At 43.5% G+C, this 17,877-nt stretch overlaps 1 protein-coding gene across 1 annotated transcript in view; it reads left to right on the top strand.

Moving 5' to 3' along the window:
- Nucleotides 1-11,842: 11,842 nt before the first annotated feature.
- PLEKHM3 (pleckstrin homology domain containing M3) overlaps nucleotides 11,843-17,877 on the top strand; it is a 101,215-nt gene continuing 95,180 nt past the window's right edge. Inside the window, exons 1-3 of the mRNA XM_085299386.1 lie at nucleotides 11,843-11,866; nucleotides 12,414-12,533; nucleotides 13,291-13,508. The gene's annotated coding sequence lies outside the window, so the exon portion shown is untranslated. The remainder of the gene's footprint in view (nucleotides 11,867-12,413; nucleotides 12,534-13,290; nucleotides 13,509-17,877) is intronic.

The raw sequence follows: 17,877 nt of genomic DNA, 5'->3' as shown, positions 1-17,877 counted from the left end.
TCTGGATGGTCTGTGCCCTGCTGAGAGTTATTTCTTTCATCTATATGGTCAAGCAAGAGAGGCTCAACTTGCAGCTGTTTAGAAAACAGCTACAAATCTATGGAGTGTTGGCAGGAGATGCAGCCCTCATCCCCACATCCAGTAGGAGAGAGAACCAAGGGACAAAATAGAAGATAGACATGAGCCCTGCTTCTTCTTTCTGTCTCTGCCTTATATCGAAAGACTTGTAGAGGAGTGAGTGACTGACCAACCCTGCAAAAGCAGCAAGAGAGAGTAAAGGTGGGAGCTCACTGATGGCAGCTGGTTGAACTCCCATAAGTCATCCAGCTTTCTGTTGTATCTGGAGTGAGCAAATACTTTGCTAGTCCTTCTTTTTCTTTCCTAGTAACGGTTCTGTGGGCAGCAGACTGCTCTGTACACATTAGAGAAACAGCAAATCTAGGAAAAGTGGCAGTACTTTCGGAGGCTACAAAAAACTGAAATTTGTGTATAGCCACATACAATTTTATATATCTATCTTTCTCTATATATATAAAACAAAAATAATGTTTTGTCAAGCTCAGGCATTTGTTGATAATATTTGTGATAAGCAGCTGTTTCTACTAAGCCATTTTAAGCCATTCTGTAAAGAGCAAATAACTCATGTAAGGAGTAAAAAAACTTTACACATGACAGCCCGAATAATTGCTGAGAAAAGAACCTTAGAAACTGCTTGTAGTATGTACAGCTGTTTTAGACAGTTGTTTAGAAATACATAATTCCAGAAGTGTTGACTCATTTTCATGTGTTGAAAGAACTTTGTCTTACTGCTGTTATGCCAAGCAGTCAGTCATTGAAAATATTTCCTCTACAGAAGGGTAGAAAAATGTATCATCGTATTACTGAGTTTGTGACTAATTTATAATGCAGATTTCAATCTCACGTACATCGTAGAAGAATTAGAGTTTTTGTTCTAATTAGATGTTTAAATTTAATGAATGTTAATAAATTCAGTAACCACTGAGGTCAATGACAATCTTACCTTTACTTCAGTGAGTATGAAATCAAACTCTAGGAAAGAGTCTGAGTTGTTCCCGACTGCGTTGCTTTCTCCAAGTAAGATCAAAAAAGCATTTTCATCTCTGTCAGCTATTATCCTGGTATTAATTTATTTTGCAAGCAGATGGAAAGAGAGAAAGGGATTACAGTCCAAAGCAGTAGAGAAGGTGGCCCRTGCAGCCATAGACAAGAGATGAAGAGGTGCATAGAAGATATCCGAAAAAGTTGCAATGAACGGAGGAGAAGCCATAGAAGAGGCAGTGCTGTTCTCAGTGTGGACATTATTAGGCAGCACTTCAACTGGGACGTCTGCAGTGCTGAACCTGTGCTTTTCTCAGCCTGGCCTGACTTGTTTCTCTCCACCAGCTGGCTTTGCTGCCTTTGTATCCCTTCCTTCTGCCCTGACAGTAGGGAAGAGAGGCTGGAGGACAAGTGTTCCCCTTCCACTCTGCCTGCCCAGCACCATCATCTGGTCTTCTTCCTAACAACACGCCACAACAGATTTGCCTTGTGTGTGGACCAGTGGGAATCTGTGCCCACAGCATCTCAGATTATAGGAAGGCAGAAGAGGGTTCCAGTAATCCCAGTGCTACTTGTTCTGCAACTTCTAGCGTGGAATGAAGTATGTGGCCCTCTCCAGTGAGATCAGATCAGTTTGGGATTAGTAAAGAAGGATGAACCATTACTATGCTCACAGCCTCTTCAAAACCTTTGTGGAAAGGTTTAGTAATAGCTTGATCTTTCTGGAATATTGGTAGCATGAAGGATTCCTTTTATTGACTGAAATGTGATCTGCATTAATGAAGCCTAAAAAAAGTCCTAATCAAAATGGTAATAGAAATTGAATATGAGTGAGGTGAAACAACTAAATATACTAAAGGTGGAAGAATAATGGAGGAGAGGGGGAAGAAATGCTAACATGTCATGAATGCCAGACCATAGAAAACAAACTCTGTCTGACSTTGTTGAGTGCCATGATTTGTGCATAAGAAATGCTTTTGAATAGATCAGTGGAGTTTTTCATTATGTCTCTTTGAACAAAGATCAAGTCTTCTCACTCTCTTCAATAACTTATAGCTACACGAAAAGAATATTACAAATAAACAGTAATTTATTTAGTCAGTAAGGATGTGTAACTGACTAATTTACTGAAGCTTGGTTAAAAAAATCAAAGATATAAAACTAATAATTTGTGAAAAGACTAGAGAAGAATCTGAAGCTACACTCCAAAAGTCCAAGGTATTTTTCTAAGATACAGAAGTAGGAAAATGCTAAGTGTACTTAATTAATAATATTCAGTAACTCCTCCAAATCAGTGAAAGAGCACTTAAGACATGAAAATGTGTCCATGTTCTTACTGCTGTGGTTAGTACAGAAGAGTTTTRGACAGGTCTGCATTCCTAGATTATGTCTCCATATACAATAATTGTATCATTCTATGTGGTTAAATTCCTGGGGACACCCACTATCACATGTTACCAAGTACTATTGGTCTCTTTCCTGTCATTCAGCAGTGCCAGTATTATATTTTCCTCATACAAATCTGAGTATTGTACCTTGTGAAAAGTACTTAGATTCGCTTTATGTACAGTATTGCCAAGGAAAGATACTCACCTAGCATGTAAAGTGGTTTTTTGGAAAAACAAAACAAAAAAAAAAGGAAATGCAGTGCTCACCAGCAAAGAGATTTTTTTTTTCCAGACAGTGAGCAGCTGGTCATAGCTACATTCAAATGGAACAATATGGCTTTGGTTTAGCATCATCATTTGGTTTAACATTAGTGTTAAACAGCAGTGATGTAGTTCTGGGAAGGAAGTTTAGCAGATTGCTGCTCACAAGATGGACACACACCTACATTTGAAAGCAAGTGAATGAAGATGTATGTTCAACTTGTTTCAAGTATGTTACAATCTAACAATTATATAAGGATTTTCATCAAGGGAAGTTGCTGATGAAGCTGCTGGTTGCTGAAGGGTGGAGATGCTTGACAGAGTGGGTTACTTGTAGCTCTGCCACCTTTGAGTTTCCACCTCTCTGTGGGGTTCTTGCCTCTGCAGCCTGAGCCTTTCTGCAGCACTGCTTAAACCTCAATTTTCCAGATTCCTCCTTCCCCCTGGAGGCCAGATGTGCTCTAATGATGGGGAGCCTGCTTTGCACATGCAGGTTTGTGACTTTATAGCATGTTCAAATATATGAATCTTGCCGTGCTGTTTTCTAACAGCTTGAATTAAGACCTTCAGATAAGGCAGAAAACTATTCATTGGTATTACTGGGAGTTCACAGTTCTAGTCACCTATTCAAGGGTGAATAAAAGCTCTATTTCTTTTATGTGTTTCTTGCTGTTACTGTTGTTTGTGATGTCATTAGGATACTTGTCTTTAATTAGTCAGTTCATGAGGAGGAGAAAAACAGAACTCAATTGCATTATTTCTCTGTCATTTCCTCAATTAGCCATGCTGCAAAGGCTGGCATGACTTGCGGRAGTGTCGAGATACAGTGGCTGCAAGTTGAAACTGGAGCAAGTGGGAAGTGAAGCAGTCAGGAGTGCAAGGCAGAAACATAGTCGCTGGCCAGAAAATCCGTGTGAAACATGCAAGACTTGCATTTAGGAACCAAAGCAGAAATTGGAGGAGGACTAAAGGCAGGATCTACAGCATGTTCAGAAGCACTGCTAAAGAGTAAGTCTGTTTTCTCTGGGCCCCTGAATAGTGGGAGATTCTGCTGCAGAAACCAGCCAGAGCTGTCTCATATAATGCCCAGCAACTGTATAAGCTGCAGCCTCAATCCTATCTGCTAGTTTAACGTGGGATATGAGTCAGGATCCTTGAAATTCTTCTGCAGACTTGTCATAATAGTTCCCCCTGCCCCAACTGCTTGCTTTTGTTTTAGTATTTAGTATGGTGGTGAAAATCTCAAAATTGGCTTTGCATCTAATAAGTTAATAGGTAGATGTTTTCATTTCTAGTGTGGAATTTGATCTGGATGTCAAGAAAATCATTCAAAAAAGATCATTCAATTGGCAGAAAAGATGGTTGTGGTGACAATTTCATCCAGGTGTAAGAGCCAGACAGCCCTCATAGTTAAAACATGTCATGCTGTAATTCATCTTATAATAGCATTTAATGCATTTCTAGAGCTTTATATCCATAGACCTCCCAAAAGCTTTAAAGAGAAAGGGGGAAAGAATAGCTTCCATTTTCTAGTAGGGACCAAGAGTACCTTGTATGGAGTCACACAAAAGGCAAATGAAAGAGCTAAGAACTCTTCCTTTTTATTTCTCTGGCCTAACTGCCAAGCTTTGGATACAATTTCTAGCTGTTACCTTCATCAACCTCATCCAAAATCCATTGGAATCAGTGAAGTTCTCTGCAGTCATTTCACTTGCTTTAGATGAGTTCTACATAGCTCCCAAATACATGTTTTGTTGTCATCTCCTTTTCCTTTTTACTAGCATCAGAACTCAATGATAGATATCTATGTCAGAGAAGCTCTGAGAGGGCAATGGATAGGGTACCTGGGAGATGGCAGTGAAGCGTATTTCTGCTGCCAGCTCTATAATGTCCACTCTTGTAATGTGCTGGAGAGGCCTGGGGAAAGCCAAAGTCCAAGTAGCTGACAGCTTGGATGGAGCCAAAGAAAAACAAATAGATCACAGAGAYGCTCTGAATAGGTTCTATTTGCCCAAAGTAGGGATGTTCCTCCAAGCCGTCTAGGTACTTGCCATCTTGTCTTGAAGGAAAAGTCAAACCAGAGCCTTTGTGTTCTTCCCARTACTGGGAAGTGTAGAGAGGGGGCTGGTAGGGGTTAAGAGGGTTGTAAACTTTYAGAATAAATGTTAAACTTTGTATAGACTGACATGCTAATGAAGGTATAKAAATATGTAACTCCTATGCATTGAGTATTTATGGAAAATATTGCCATAGGTAAACCGTAGGTAACTTGTCTCCCCAAGGGTTGAACAGAAATTGGACTGTGTGCTTAACTTGAGTTGTGTGCAGTAACCTCACCTCTACCAAGCCATCAGTAGCATTTCTGAGCTGTAATTTCCTCTCAAGCTGGAGAAACATCGTATCTAGTATGCCCTGCCAACCTGCATAGCCAGTCACAGTGTCCTGTGATCATAAGCACTGTGTTGAAGACTTGGGACATATCTGCATTGCAGCTTATAAAGCATATTTGGATCATAGAATAGCTGAAGTTGGAAGGAACCTCTGGGGATCGTCTAGCCCTGCTCAAAGCAGCTAGAGCAGGCTGCTCAGGGCCATGTCTAGTTGGATTTTGAATATCTCCGAGGATGGAAACTCTCTAGCCTCTGTGGGCAGCTTATTCCAGTGTTTGACCACTGTGCTAGGTTTATCTAATAATCTGATTATGACAGGTTCACCTTAGACTTGATGGAGTCCCTGGGTGACTCTGGCAGCTGGTCATCCTTGAACCTTCCTTGCCATTCGTACCTGATCAGAATGGGCTCTCATTCAGTAGAACAGACTGGTGGTTGGTGCTGGCACTGCTGGTGGCCACGTAGACACATTTCTAAGTCATCCTGATTTTAGCAATTACTCGTGCCTTTTAGTAAACATATGTTTCGTTGGGCAGGAAACTTTTTTTTTTTTTTTTTGGTTCTTGTTAGAATCAAGTCCTTAGAAAGAGCAGAAGAGGCAGGAGGTGTGTGATTCAGTGAAGACCCTGAAAGTCAAGGACAAGGCTTTGATATTCCATTTCGGTATCAGGATGGCCAATGCTGTAGTGCAGAGGAATCACTGGTAAGTGCCACAGATGTAACTGATATCTGTAATGCCTGTCTGGACTACAGGGTCACGGGTCCCTCCCTAATGGCTAGGGGAGAGGGAACTATCTCTCTTAACTGCTTGAGCAAAATGTTGCTTCTGCGTATTACATTGGCTTGCAATTTTGGCAAGCAGATATCCATAGTTACAGATCCATCTGTCCTTACCTCTCTTCCTGTTGTGACCTTTGCCTCATTCTGTTTGACACAGTTTGCTTCCACTGCGTCTTGAGAGAATTGCTCTGCAGCAGAGCAGAGGCTGCCTAGGCCACTGGCASAGCACGTATACCGTAGTCAGTAAGTGCAGAGACGTGGGCTTTAGCACGTTTGTGCTTGGCACATCCCAGCTTCCAAATCACTTCCAAATGCCACCAGAAAGAAGTCAGCTGCATCTCTTCTTCTTTCCTTCAGCCTGGGAATGGATAATTGCCAACAAAGTCCAGATGTAAGATCTAAACCCTAGTAGGGGGGACCTCTTTTCCACCCACGTAAATCGCTCAAGGCAGATCATTTAAATACTCTTGGGGAGTAGAAGAGCTCTTGCATAACTGAAAGAATCTTCTATTTTGTCCCCCAATTGTGTAGAATGGAAGTAATGGTTAGAGAATGAGAGAAAGTTTGAAACCCCAACCAGAATTTCATGGCTTGTGATACTCTAAAGATTATTTCACCTCCTAGTTAAATCTTTTTTTTCTCCTGTTAACACTTTCTTGGTGGCAGTGCTTACCAGTGGGCTACCTTTCTGGCTATGTTTGTGATGACCACATCAGTCTCCCACCATGGAAATCTTCTTGACCAGCTTATGCTGTTCTCCTGTGAAAGCTGATGACCAGCATGGTCTTCTGCAGTTGTGGCTGTATTGCGTGGGGAAGCATATAGAATTAGATCTTGCTCTTTCCTGCCCTGTGGATGTGTTTGCCTCATAGCCCTGAAGGTGTCTATGCTTAGCTGTGTGCTAAGGGTCATTTGCCAACAATGAAGCAAAGGAACAGGAATTCGCACATTTTACTGGTATTGCTTTATATTTGCTCTCTGTTAGGATGGCAAAAATAGTAACTGCATTAATCCTTTTGCGATACTAGAGGGAGCTCATAGCTTGAACATTTGAGTAAAGCATAATACATTAGACAACTCTTGGGGAAACAAAGATGGGAAATAAAGTGGCACTGATGACTATAATGCACTTTTTTCCATCACTGGCAAAACTAGAAGGGCTGAATTTATCTGTGTAGGAAATTACACATATGGCTCAGAGAGACTCAGATAATGAAAAGCTGTAGCCCCAATTTTTTTGGTGATCAGCACCTCTCTGTCATTGTTGGATTTATTTTCACAGCTTCCTGTGAGGAAATAAGCCCACTTATCCCCACTGAAATGTGAGAGACTGTAACACAGGGCACACTGCGTTGTACTGCAGCTTTCAGACTGTATCTGCCACAGCGRCTTCAGTCTGGGGGAGCTGCTGGATGGACAAAACTTAAATAAAGTATAGCTGGAGAGTGCTTTGTACCTGAGTTTGTTGAGTGTAGGTTCATRCTAAGAGACGTGCTCCTTAAGTTTCTCTGTTGTGCCCTCTCTCTGTTTTCTGGCTCAGCCAGCAGCAGTCAAAGAGCCCAAGAGAGACCACAGGGCTGAGTAGCAAGTTTCCCCTGATCTTGGCTGCTGGGAGCTAATAGCAGGCACCTCACATGCATTCCCATGAGACGCAGCTCAGCAAACAACTGCCCTGTGGGCTTGAGGCACTGAAAGGTAAATGCTTCTTGGGCTTACTAAGATCTTCTCTAAGACAAAGAAGACTGTGCCAGCCCAGGGGACCAGAGACACCCCAGAATCACCTCAACAAGATGAAGAACCAGGGGTAGGCTGTAAAGAAGGTTGTTTCTCACTGGCCATGTATGCAAAACACCTCATCAAGTGTCTACAGAGAGCATCAGCCAGAACAAAAGATTGGGAAATGAAATTGGCAGGATTGGTACTCTGAGTAGAGCTGTAGTATGAGGAAGAAATGTAAACAGCATGGCAGAATACTGCCATGTGCAGGGATTTGGTCAGAGATGATAGTGCATGTACACATAAATAGAGGTATGCAAATACAGCTTATCCATATGCACAGAAGAGTATTTCAAAGGCAATTTCAGATGAACCCAGCAGACCTGAAAGCACTAGGTGAAACCTGAAACATGATAGCTGTGTGTTTTGTTTTGTTTTTTTACCACCTTCCTGCTTTTCTGCCTTAAGAATCTGTCATTGTAACAGAGGCTACTTAAATGTCTTAGCTGAGACAGACTTACATAATCAGAGCAAATTTAATCTGTATTACAGCCATTTAATAACTTGGAGCTCTTGAGATGTGGACTTTTAATCCTAGTTAGCATTACCTATATCCTGTTTAATTATATTTTAACAAATCCTTAGTCCTTCAGAACAGCTCTGCTGTCACTGATGCTCAGTGAGGTTACTGAAGGTGTCAGTGCAACAGTGAGTGGATAATCATATTGCCTCATTGCCTGAAGTAGAACAAAGCAACTGTTCTACTGAGTTTTGGCAGCCTGGGGTCCATGGTTGTGTGGTGCAGTTCTGCCCAGGAGAGGGCAGTGATGCACAAACTCCAGCACAGACTGTTGCTGGCTTGCATAAACAGAGCCTTTTAATAGCCATCTCTTGTCTGTACAGCTGAACTGTTCTTCTAACCTAGTTTATTCCAAATGTGATGTGTTTAATGCAAGATAAACAAGTACAATAGCACTAGATGGAAGTGTGAGGCTTTTTTGGCCCTTTCCAGGTCAGAGGTGAGAAGAGTTGTGTCAATGGTGATTCTCTTTACCATGGGCAGRCAGAGAGTAATATCTGCCTAAGGGGCTTTCGAGTGTTGTCAGGCCAGCCTGAGTGTAGCTGGGAGTCTTTACCCTCCTCTTCACTATAATAGCCCTGGTGGGGAAAATACAATATATCAGATTGAAAGGAACATAGTCGTGTGACACAAAATAATTATTCAAATGCAAGTCGTAACAGGGGGAATTCAGTGGAATATTATGGCCAGAAACATGGTCTCTCCCCGGCACAGACTGTTCAGGAAGCCATGCAATGGGACCCCTGGAAAGTGCTGAAAATGGGAGGACATCACAGCACATTGACTCTGTGGACACCTAAACTTAAGGACCATGGTTTTCCCAGTATTAAGTATTGATGATTGCTATGGCTTATAACATAACCTAGTGTCTGAAAGAGATGATTTTAGGATATATCTGGGAGTAGAGGACTGAGATTTTTCTCCCAAGTCCCTTGCAGCACAACTGTGTAAAACTGGATTAGGTGGCCTTTACTCTTAAAGGATGCAGTACCAAGAAATGCCATTATTTGCTTTCTTGTAGATGGTACCATAAAGAGTCCTCTGTGTTATGTTCATTATCACCCAAACTGTTCATCCCCATGGACACCAATGGCATCATTTTTACTTAGCTGGCTTCTCTTTCAACCCTGTCTCTGTCCCCCCTTCCCCCTCCCCACTTTTTTTTTTAATTTGTTCTCAGCAACAGAAGTAGAGATGAAGACAACTGAGACTGTTCAGAATTTACAAAATGTTTGGTCATGTTGGAATGTACTCTGGACAATGCTGGATACATGAGGATTTTAGTTCTAAGGATGGTATTTGTCTAGGTGTTGCAAGCTACTGGAAAGGTWCTTGTGGGTTATGTTTGTGCACTCACTCCTTGCACTGCAGAGTAGGAGAATCTTGGAACTGCTCTAGTTTGTATCCAACTGCAGCTGCACCTGAGTAACTACAGCATCAGCCAGAGGCCTCAAGAAGGCAGCAGCAACCCAGTCTTGCTGCTTTTCCCCAGATGCTATGTACTAACTACACGAGCATTAAGCTGAACTGTCACTGCAGAGGAGTGCAGAGATGGACACCAAAGGTCTGTCTGTAAGTTCTATTCTGAGGAGAAAACAAGGACAAGTTCCTAGCAGTGATAAATAAATAAATGCCAGTTGATAGAGACAGTTCAAGTTCAGCAGATTACCCTTGTGAAAGCTCTGACATCTCAGACTTTTTTTAGATGGTAGAAAATAGGGTTGGTTTCAGGTGCCTCTATCCAAACCATTCCAGGTGAGTTAGAACTGGAAGTTAGTGCTATATAGCAGCTGTTCATTGATTTCACTCCAGCTTCTCTGTTGCCTTCCTACAGGAGCTGCTGCCCAGGGAGGAGCTCACATAGGTTGTTTCTGCACTGCACCCATACACTGCCTTTTGAGAGATCCCTGAAGTGTCTGGAGACTCTCCATGGTTGTGCTGCTGTGCAAGGGGACCAGTGCAGGCTGTGGTTACAGGATGACTGTTAGTATGGTGCAGCAGACAGGTAACTTAAGCGCTGCATAGCGCTGAGGTGTCAGTATTGCTCCCAGTCTCAAAGCTGGCAGGATCGACACTGGCTGGGGGATCTCTTCATCCAGCAGTGTCTTATGGTAGAGATGTCCCTCTTGTCTGCTGTTTCCAAGGATTCCTAGGGATAGTGAGCACTGCCCTGAGATCAGAACCAGGCTAGTGCCTGTGGCCAGAAAGCTGGAGAAGCCGTGAACTTCCATGAACTGCACTGAACCAGGCTGCCAAAGGAGAGRAACCACAGTGGGACCAGGAAAAGGAGAAGGATGGGGGTAGAGCAAAGGCAAGCAGAGAGTGAAGAGCAAATCAGGAAATGATCAAACTGAACAGTAAGTTACATCCTCTTAGGCTACCTATAGCACTGTAACAAGGCAAGGCTGACACATTACCTCAGTGATCTCAGTCCATGGATTGTTTGGATACAGAAGCCTCATCAGACTGGTCAGAGGAAGAGTTCATCAACTACCTAATTGCTTAGAGTTTAATTCTTCTCAAATGCATCCTGAATACATCATTCCTCCTTCTGAGCAGGGAGACAGAGATGTGGAGACATAAAGCAGCTTACACCAGAAGCCTGGAGTATGCGTGAGTAGTAAAGGCCTTGCAAGTAGGTCATTGCTCTAATCTGGCTTCCCCTCCTTTTAACCATTGCAAACAAGGGCTGCCTGGACAGGCAAAAGTATCAAACAGTTGCTGCTTCCCGCTGTTTCTAGTGGTGCCTTGCTAAGTGGTACCTTTCCCTAGCACCACCCTTGTTGGCTAAGAGAACAGCCGTTGGGTATAAAGAGCAGAGGGCAAGTGCAACAAGTACCCATCTAGGACATTAGAGGGAAGGATTGCTCTAAGCTAGCAAAGTGAGAGCATATTTTTTAGAGGAAAAAAAGAGGTAAAAGGATGCAGAGTCAAAGCAGGGAAGTGACACTGAACTAAACTGGGGTGTACTTGCAGAGATTAATAACTCCTTTCTGTCTCATATTTCAATATGTTGTCTGCTCACAGTGGTTTGCAAATAAGTATACAACTGACTTTCTGGAAAGACATCTTCTACTCCTGTTTCTTTTTTCCTGAGTTTCAAGGCACAAATACAATTAAAAAACGGTTTGAATCAGCATTAATGAGCTCAAACACAATTGAGGGCACAATCTAAAACTGCACAGCTAATGCAGAACTGTTCACTGCTTTGCTGAGCTTCAAATTCAAACTTTTCTTGGACAGTTTAAGTGTGATAGGATAACAGCAGAGCAACCTGGAAGGAGTCTACTTAGACTCATTGACYATTATCATCAAAATATTAACAAAATGAATATAAGAAAGAATGAGAGAAAATATCYGTGTTAAAGAGCAAGTCTGAATACTGTGTTGACAAGTCACTGGGCTAGTGGAGTTGCTACCTGTTCCCTGCAGAAAGCATATCTGAAGGAGGATGAATTGGAAGACTTGCCAAAAAAATTGCTTTACACTGATGACTTTTTAGATTGCACTTCTTGCTCCAAAACCTTATACTCTCTTCTGTCCCATCTCTCTCATACTAGATGCCTCACCTTCGACTGAGCTACCAGGGCTGAAGTTCCCAGAACCAGACCCACTCAGCCTCTCATCACCCATCTGATCTCTGTTGCTGCTGAGAACTTCACTCTCCTCCACCACAGGACCATCTCATTTCGGTTTGTCCTGCACAAGCTACTCAGAGTTTTCCTTCATGCCGGGTCGCAGATCTCCCTATTGTGATGACAAAATTCTTTGTTCAGCCTGTGGGCAGCCCTTCATACCCATGCTGCAATTGCTTTTTCTGCGATACCTACATCTTCTAGGCCTTAAACCAACCTCTTTCTTTCTGCATGTCTCTATTTATCCTTACCTTGGATGCTAAATCCTCCATTCTGAGTCCGTATTTTGTTTTTGTTTGAATCTTTTCTTAAAAATGCACRTTTTCAACTAAGTCAAACTCTATTATCTGCTGGTGGTGAGGAAGGATGATATTTATAATAGAAAACCTGCACCAATCAGAGGTCAGGTCATGTGCTTCTAGCAATCCACTGTCCTCTGCATCTATTTATTACCCTCCTAATTTAGATTGCAAAATCTATAGGCAAAGGCAGTTACTCTGTATGTGTATGATAATTCACTTTAAAAAAGAAAAAGAAAGCACAAACAGAGACCGATTAACATGAAGAATGAAATGCTGAAAATAGAAATGATTTTATTTTTCAGGAGAGTGATCCTCCAGGTATTTCRAAATATGGAGAAAGAACACCACTGATCTTAAAACACTGTATTAAGGGTCCAGAGAAAGAACTGTATCCACTTCTTCCATGACAAGAATGACCTCAGGTATTGTAATTTAATTTCCCTGTTACTTAGTTCTCTATGTGTAAAAGGTGATTGCTCTCTCTTTGACCTTGCAGGCAGGATTCGGAGGTTTTTTTTGATCCCATAGAGAGGAGCCAGAGACTCACCTAGGAAGAGATGCAGTTACTGATGAAATATTGAAAGAAATAGCCTGAAATCATGAAAATTTTAAAACTACCAAGCTTCCAGGAAGCAAGAGTGAGTTCCTGTGTGGAGTCTCTTTCTTCAAACCTGAGCCTTATAGTTTAAGCAGTTTCCACATTTTTACATATTTTTTTTCATATTCTTCTTCCTCTGGTTGTGGTAAACACTCAGCACTAGGATGTCCACCAGTGTAGAGAAAGCTGCATGGGTTCCTGTGTAGAGAAGTTTTTTATTCCATACCCAGTCTGGAAAACATTCCTCAAAACAGAAGAGCCAGCACTGACATCAAATGGCTCTCAGGTGCAGTTCCTGAGGCTGCTGACATGTCCACATTCAGGTACACAGCATGCAGAGGTTGCTTTGTTTCTGCAGTCCACCTGCACAAACTTATGGAAACTTTTTCCTTTACTGTTCTTTGATTTCCTCATTGGCTGAGAATGAATCTAGCAGTTCTCAGCCTCCATTGTAGTTGAAAAGGGCTGTATCATTCTCTTGGTTTATTACTTTGGTATATATGCATCATTGCAGTGCACTCCTTGAACACTATCTTTTGCAGAGAAGTCCTGACACCTCTTSTTCACATTTTATTGTTTAGGCGGCCAGTATGTACGTGACTATAATACTGCAAATTGCTTTGGAAGTTGGCCCCTGAAAACTGGCGTTTGAAGATATGAACAGTCTATTAGATGGCTTCTCAGAAGAATTTAGATACGTGTCTCTGAGAATGACTCTGAAGGATCTCAGGAAGGAGGCTCTGACTGGCTTTTACCTCAGTCCACCTCTCCATCACCAGAAAAGCATCAGGAGCCAGAGGTAGGACCGGTTGCCCTGTGGCTAGATCCCCACCTGCCTTCTCCAGTGGCATGGGGAGGGGATGCTGCTCCAGGCTTGCCTTCCCAGCAGCATCTCCCAGCCATAGCTGCTGGATAAAGGACAGCAGCCCAGGGTTTTGCTGCGAGAACTTAATCTGCACTGTCGTCCCTCATTACTGCTACTTAGTGCTGTTGAGTCCAGCGATGAAAGGTCACAAGGTGACATGAGAGAGGCCAGGCTGGGGGTGTACAAGAAGGCCTGGGGAAGCACTGAGAAATATGGAAAGGCTAAAAAGAGAACAGTCACCCAAACGATGCTCCTGGCGGCCCCGTGGGGATGGGACTGAAAGCGGCTGGGTTCACACTAAGTTTTCCTGAAGGTCACTTTGCAATATGGTAACTGGGAGCTGGGCTGTCAGTGCCCATAAAGCCAGCTCTCCTCACGGGGCGGCAGTGGGGGAGGAAAGGAGGTTTGTTTAGAAGCATTAGTGTGCCCCTCCCCCGGCCCCATTAGTGGCCCTTATTAAACCAACACAGACAAAGAGCAAAGATGCCCTCGTTAATGGAGAGTCTCCGATAATTACTCTGCTCTGCCGCTTCTTTTGGGGCCTGAATGGCCTTTGAATAATGTTTCTCTTGCTGTGGTTGCAGACAATACCCTCGCAGACTGCTTTAAGCGGTGCCAATCCCATTAGCAGAAGAATAGCAGGGCTTTCTGGTTGTGTGGGTGTGTGTGCTTGCAGAAAGGATGGCGAGCTTGCAGTGGGAACGAGGGCTACATTTGCCCACTGCTTTGCTCTCCTTTTTCACTCACCACAACGGGAGAAAGCAAAGCAGGAAAGCACTTGGATGAAACTCCGTTTCAGAAATAGTCTCCCTATTTAGGCATGTCTGAGCCAAGGAGCTCGAGAGAGCCATATTGCCTCTTGCTGCAGGAGCACAGAGAGGGGCATGTCTGCTCACTAAAAGGGAGAAGGACAGTGGTTTTCTGGAGGGACAAGCTGAGAGGCAGAACCTCTGCAGGACTGAAGTGTGTCTTGCCCAGCCTTGGCTCATGTTACCTTGGACCAGCTCCTCTCTCACACCCATGCAAGTCACTGAAGGGAATGGAGACCTAAAGGTCTCCAGAGTCATAATCAGCCTGTGCTGCTTCCTTACAGTATGCAGAAATTAAGTGACAGTCATCCCTCTGCATCCAGTTGATTACAGAGCATGAAAATGGCTATACTAGCCTATTTAGGGAGGGTTAATTCTTCTGGGCTGCACACCCCAAGTAGGAAGCTAATTAGTGTGTTCAATAGGTAGCTATCAACCAAACTTGTAGGAGTTGGAGTAACTCTACCTGAGCCCTTCTCTTTGATCTCCCTTTCTGCATGATAAGTGAAAATAGTGTATAGCTGGGCTGGCTGCGGTGTTTAATTTAATCATCTGATGATATTTATTTTCACAAACATGAACTCAAGGAACAATTATCGGAAAGGTTTCATCTTGTGCTGAACGTGCCAGTTAGCGGCCTTTCTGTGAGGAAATAGCTTCTATGTAGGGAGTCAGTAATTAAAATGTGTGAAAAAAGGCTCCTTCTTCAGAGGCAACGGGTAAAGACAGTAGGTCTAATGCTCAGCTGGTGTGAACTGGCGAGTCTGTCTATGGTCATGATAAATTGGCATTGCTCCTTCTACATAATGCCAGCTGAGGATCTGCCCAAACAGYTCTGTGAGAATTTTCCAGATTTAAGAGAAAGACGTTTGGATTATTATCAAAGGGAGCCCAACTCTGGAATAGATGGTATAATGATCTGTTTTTTGGAAAAGGATTCTGTAGTACTCATGGGAGATGTTCAGATCTGAAGAACACTCAGTCCTGCAAGCTCTCACACGAGGAAAGCAGCTAAGTTCCTGTTTTTATGTTCCCAGTGTTAACAGACAGAGAAATTTTCTCCCTCGTTTGGTATTGCCTCTAAAAACTTCCACAGCCTCAATCTAAAAGCTAAGAAAAAGCTGGCTTTTGARACATTCAGGTGGAAGGAAGATGATTTTTGTCGTGTGGCCATGTAGGGCATGGTTTGTTAACCACCAGGTGGCTCTATGCACTGTGTTCAGTTTCAGACCATATGGAGACAGTTGATGAACAAGGGGGACAAAGTTGGAGGTCAAGCTGTGTGGAAGGATTGCTTGGCTAGCCACCACCATGTCTTCAACAAGTATATCCTGCTTGAAACAGCTTGTGATTTTGTGTTGGTGGATGGTAATATACTTAAAACAATTAGAATCATAAAATCTGGAACTTATATTCTTAAGTATAACAGCAACAACCTTTGAGGTTTATATTTCTTCAGAATTACAGACCTGTGATCCTGTAGCTTTGAAGAATAAGGTTGATCATTTGTTCTTTTGACTGGTGTGAAAACTGCAGGAGGAGAAGTCTTCAATAACTAAAAGAAGAAAATGTAGAGCCATCTGTTCTCAGACTATTGTTTTAAGCTGTGGTAGAGACATATATGATGGATCACAGATATAAAAGTACCATTTAGAAAGGGGAGGGAATATCCTCCTCCTGGCAATAAAATGGTGGTGTTTTTTTATAAAGAGCTTCTCAGATAGAATGGAAAATTAAAAACCTGAACCCAATTCGTTCCCTAATGCCTATGTAAGAAAGGTGGATGTTGCACTTCGTTTTGCCTAGGAAATGGAAAGTGCTGCTCATCTCTGTGCCTTTGCAAAGGGCTTCCAGCAGATAAGAAGAGAGTTAGGAATACCTAGAGCTGGGAAAAGTGGTCCTTAGGTGGCCATGAAGAATGAAATTAAGAGACTGATAGCTGCTTCTCTCATCCTTGGAGGAAARTAGTGTGCTTCATGCAGACTGCTGCAGAGCGCGAAACAAGTCTGCAATGAGGCAAGGGGCCCTGGTGTTGGCTGATGCCTGGGAAGCGTGCAACAGGGCACGAAGCCCTGGCAGTGAGCACAGTCCCCATCCGCTGCACAGGGATGCGCTTGGGATTGCCCTGTGTGGACTAGAGCATCTTGAGGGGTCTGGCAAATGGTCCTGAGAAGCCGTAGTGGGACGTACTTGGGCTGTAGCAGAGAGAGGGAGGCAGGAGCAGTCCCAAATTCTGCACTGAATGCCTGAGATTTGCCTTGGCTGCTGACACTAATGAGACTGTTTTGGCGGCACATGGTTACTGTTCTTCCATATTTACGGCTGCCAGGCTGTCTGGGAGTCTGCTTTTGGACAGAGGGGTGGCAGCTCCAGCCTACTGGTTCTTCTTGAGTGACACCTGTCTGCTGCCTTCCCTTCTGTCTTAAATGTCTCCTCCTCTCCCCTAAAATAAATGACATCTATACCTATCCTGCAGGTGTTGCAAGCAAAGTCCACTGCCCTTCTGCAGCCTGAAATCACTTTTCCACTACAAATGGGAAATAATATATGGGCCACTTTCCAGAAAATTACTGATGTGTGCTCATAATATTAAACACAAGCAATTGTGCATTAACACAGCCATGGAGCCAGAACTAACAGAAGGCTGGATTTTTATATGTATTTTTGAGAGCAGAGCATGCAGCTCTGGCAGGGAGGCAGAGAACTGAAACAGCAGCATCCACGGTGTGTGATGGTACTGCATCACCCTTGGAGGGATTGCATCAATACTACTGAATCTGCAAGAATGAGCAGCATAATCTTCAACTGTGACTCAGTKAAGAGGCTGTCCATCTTTAAGAACTGTGTGGTTCTTAATATCTACCTTGAAATATACGGTGTTCTAGTAATATATTATTTGTAAAGGGCAGGATTAATTAATTTTAAGTCAGACAAAAACTGTTTTCTTTTGTGCCAGAGGCTCTTGTTCATGCTTATTGTCACTGAAATCAGATAACTCTTATGAACACAACTTTATGTAAATTGCTCCAGCCTCATTTTGCAGTATATACTAAATATTGGAGGGGAGGGGGAACTACTTGTGGACGATAACCTAAGTCCTTCCTCTGGCTGTGGATCCTTATTATGGACTCAGTTCAGCAGCAGATGTTAGTACAGTTGAATTTCAGCATTAATCTTGTCTCTGTGCAGGGCAGCACCGCTGCCCCCCCCCCCCCCCCCGGGACATGCAGTCAGTGGAGCACCGCAGATTCAGAGCGACTGTAAACGGGAGCGCGGTGCTGCTCCGCGCCGGGCTGGATGCACCGGGCTCCGAAATCCAGGTGCGCCCCGAGGAGCGCGCCGCGCTGCGCGCTTACCGCTGCGCAGCGCCCTTGGGTGCGCTCCCGCGCTACGCCCGCGGAGCTGGGAGCTGCCTGGAGCTGCCGTTAGCGCAGGGCGGCGGGCGGAGCGGGACCTCGCGGCGAGCGCCGCTCGGCCGCAGGCGAGCCCCGCGC

Source organism: Rhea americana, unplaced genomic scaffold, assembly GCF_003343005.1.
Source record: "Rhea americana isolate MKP2758 unplaced genomic scaffold, rheAme1 scaffold_15, whole genome shotgun sequence".
Taxonomy (NCBI): domain Eukaryota; kingdom Metazoa; phylum Chordata; class Aves; order Rheiformes; family Rheidae; genus Rhea; species Rhea americana.
This window is presented reverse-complemented; position numbering and strand designations above follow the sequence as displayed.